Consider the following 4,246-nt stretch of genomic DNA (forward strand, 5'->3'; position numbering starts at 1 on the left):
GTACATGAAAAATATATATCTGTTCATGAAACAACATTGACAGTAGAGCAAACAATTTGTAGATATTTTCTAGAACATAAGGATGAAGAATACAAATAATTTTCAATATGTTTTTTCTGAAGTGCAAAACCCAAAATTAATTAACAAATTGTAGAGAAGACAGAAGTGATTAGTGAATGGTGGTTTGGTGAATGGTATTTATAGATGGACTACATACTCTGTAAGGTTACCAATTCAGTGACTCTTTAATTTAAACTTTGTCTCCTTGGTATTAATTATTATTCTTTCCTTAAAGGTTTTATATATAATTTGAGTCTACCATAAGAAAATATTCTATGAAATAAGTCTACATTAAACAGTGTTGATTTTTCAGTTTGGAAAATGCCTAGCAAAATTTATTTAAGCCCAAAATAAACCCTTTGGAGAAGATATAAGATTGGGCTAAGTCTGAAACTTACAATATTAATTTCATATGACGTGAATATAGAGGCATTCAAACTAACTTTCCTTCATAACATGTATCATATAAAATGAATCTATGTGGTGTCTTAATTGTTAATGTATAAAAACCTAGAAATCAATTTAATAAATTTTTAGTGATTCATAAACTCAACATTCCTTGTTAATAATCAATAAAATAGAGCTCACTATTTAAATTAATTTCTTTTTCAGTGACTGAGGTACAAATGTAGATGTTGGGTATAGTTAATTCTACATGTCTTGTCCAGCTTTATTACTCAGAGTGTCTAACTCTAAATGTAGAATTAACATTTTGATTTGCCAAATTCTCTAAAATCTAAGTATGTTACATATGTTTTATAATAACCTTCACTCTCCCAATATTATATTGATAAAATATACCTTTATCAATAACACATTTTGGTTCTGAGAATTTTGAACTCTATATGGCTGATTTATTCTTCTGGACATAGGTAAGTGTCACTTTACATAGCACGAGAGCTTCAAATTTTGCTATAAGGCTGACAGCTTTACAAATATTTGGAAGTTTGACAGCAACCTGTTTAAGTGCTGGTAGGGTTTGCAAAATTCAAGGAGCTGTGAAAGTCTGAGTATGAAAGCATTTCCTATGAACTGCTAGGGGAAAATTGGGCAGTTTCACACACCTCAAATGCAGATATGAATTGTAAGTCTTTGGTCACAGGCAATATTATTCAGTTGCAAAATGCTTCTTATTTTTCAGCTAAGAGAGCTAGTTTTCCCATTCTTTTAATATATTGCTATTATGAACTCCTAAATTCCTTTCTTAATAAAATATACATTTCATGATAATAACTATTCATATAATCAATAATAATTTTTAAATTGTATATAAATGTGTATACATATTTCTTTTGCTGACAGGTAGGAAAATATTGTTTTCCTTTTCCCTTTCAATTTTTAGTAAAGCACTGCGATTCAGCTGTAGAATAAGCAGCATGTATTATCACTTATCTCTTAATATCTGTTCTGCAGCAAGCCTGCACATGAAAAATGTATTTTCCAGGGTAATCTTTGGTGCCTGAAGCACATGGGAAAGTGCTATTTAGTCATTAGAAATTCTTTTTTTGTTATTGTTTCTTAAAAATAATTTATAGCATTTTAACTTTGTTTGGAAGTGGCATATTATTTATTAATGCCTTCCTTAGTAAAATAAAAACAATTTAAAAATTCACCTTTAAAAAAATAGCTGACAAAAAGCTGTATTTTTAACCTGAGTATCATAAATATGCTTCGTACCCTCCACAGACACATTATGGTTATTTTGTCGTTCTAATACAAAATAGGATCTACTGCTAATCATATTTTATATCATGAAGATGCATGCATTTTCATAGCAGTTGCTATATACCTTCAGGCTAAAATGAATTCCTTTCAACTCAATTTGAAACAAAATTGTCCAATAGTTGTTGAATGACTTCAAAATCCCATTTGTAAAACAAGCATTAAAAAATTGAGTGAAAAACTATGCAATTGCCCTGTATTTAAAGTGGCATATATTACATGGAAGATTAAATTTCTACACTATTTTAAACAGATAATGACACCATATTAAAAAAATATTAACATTGGCTAAATCAGATCAATAGGCACTTATGGGTGATACTATAATAATACATATATTGGCAGATCATAAGTTTAGTAAACATCACTTAAATATATAAACAACTATTTTCAGCTAAACAATGAGTGTTGTGGATATTATTTGTCATCTCTCACCAGTATAACTTGCATAAAAGAGAGGCTACCAGCTCTGAAAAAAAGGGAAGTATGAATTCCATTATCTCAACCTTTGGTGACTTTTGTCATGTTCTATCTAAGAAAAATGGATTGAAAGCTGAAATATGAAGTTTTGTAATGTTGAGAAAGTTGTGAGTGGATTTTGTGCTGCCAATGTTGCTGATGCTTAAGCAACTAAATTCTAGAGAACCAGAAACTCTGCGTACAGTTTTACCCTTCATGTATTTCCTGAATTCTGTGATGCATGTATTGTATAAGTTTCCAAGATGAATATCAGACGAAGTAACTGAGATCCTAAATGTTTTGGTAAGTAGTTCAGTGTTGGCTTATTCAAGTGATGGAGTTCTGGACTATCCAAGATGAAAGGGTCTTGAAGTAAATAAAACACCAAGATATAATTTATTCCCATCTGAGACATTAAGAAGACCTGTATTACAAAAAAAAAAAAAATGCCATCATGAGTTATTTAGGATAAAGGAAAATAATACTAGCTGAAAGCCCACATCTGCAGGTGGGAATGGAGAACACTAGAACTACTAAAAATATGTACAGTACATCTGCAAGTAATTGATCCCTTTAAATACCCACTTAGATTTCTGTACAAGGAGCTCCTACCATGATAATGCTTGATATAGAATAGAGAGAGATAACCTGAAACACTGATGATTCTTTCAATCCATTAATGTTGAGGGCTGCAGATGGTTAATGAAGGGCATTCAGAAATGGAAAAAGTTACTATAGGGTGAAAGAGATAAGTTAAACATGGAAAGATGGGGAGATGTAGATGAGGAGAAAGTAAAGCAGACAAATCGTCAAAAACCCCTGCAAATTATAAAATAGTGTCACTTTGCACTTATAGGCATTTTAGCATAATCAGGGGAAAAAACAATTCAAGGTAAAAGAACTCATATCAAGAAAGTGCTAGAGTCTTCTCTGAGAAGTTATCCCTACATACTCACACTCTGTATTTTTAACATGGACACCATGGTACTGTGAGGAACAGATTTAATCAAGGGGTGTTTAAAAGCACATCATTTTTTCTTTTTAGAGATAGAGTCTCACTTTATTACCCTTGGTAGAGTGCCATGGCATCACAGCTCACAGCAACCTCCAACTCCTGGATTTAGGCGATTGTCTTGTCTCAGCCTCCCGACTATCTGGGACTACAGGGCCCACCACAATGCCTGGCTATTTTTTTGTTGTTGTTCTTGCAGTTTGGCTGGGGCAGCGTTTGATCCCACCACCTTTGGTATATGGGGCCAGCACCCTACTCACTCACTGAGCCACATAAAAGCACATCATTAACAAGAATTGCCCACTGCCAGGATATAATGTGTTCCACCTGTATACTCTGATATTTGTAAAGTTATAAATATTGTTTCAATTCATCTGGGCTACTATAACCATAGTATAGACTGAGTAGCTTATAAAGAATCACAATTGATTTCTCACAACTCTATAGGTTAGAAAGCCTAATATCAGTGTGTCAGCAAATTCAGTGTCTGGTGAAGGTCATAGACTGAAGTCTTTTTGCTGTGTCCATACATGACTGAAGGGAAAAGGGAGGTCTCCCAGGGATCTTTTAAAAGACCACTAATCTGATTTATGAAGGCTCTAGCCTCACAACTTAATCTAATTCAATTACCGCCCCAAATTCCCACTTTCCTAATATCATGACATTGGCGGACAGAGTTCCAACATACAAATTTTAAGGGGGCATACACATTTAACACATTCATTTATCCCTCCCTAGATCCCCAAAATTCATATTCCTTTCACATGTTATCATTTCTAAAGTTAATCCAAATTTCATCTGGATACCATCTTAAGTAGATATGGGTGAGACTTAATGTATCATTTATCCAGAGGCAAAATTGATTTACAGTTGTGAACCGATTAAATCTAACAAGTTATGTGTTTCTACAATATGATAATTAAAAAGGCATAGGGTAAATATTTTCATTCTAAAAGAAACAGGAAAAAATAAATGAGCAAAAAGTTCCTAGGC

The sequence above is a fragment of the Otolemur garnettii genome, unplaced genomic scaffold, assembly GCF_000181295.1.
Source record: "Otolemur garnettii isolate 467f Iridium unplaced genomic scaffold, OtoGar3 scaffold00183, whole genome shotgun sequence".
Classification (NCBI taxonomy): Eukaryota; Metazoa; Chordata; class Mammalia; order Primates; family Galagidae; genus Otolemur; species Otolemur garnettii.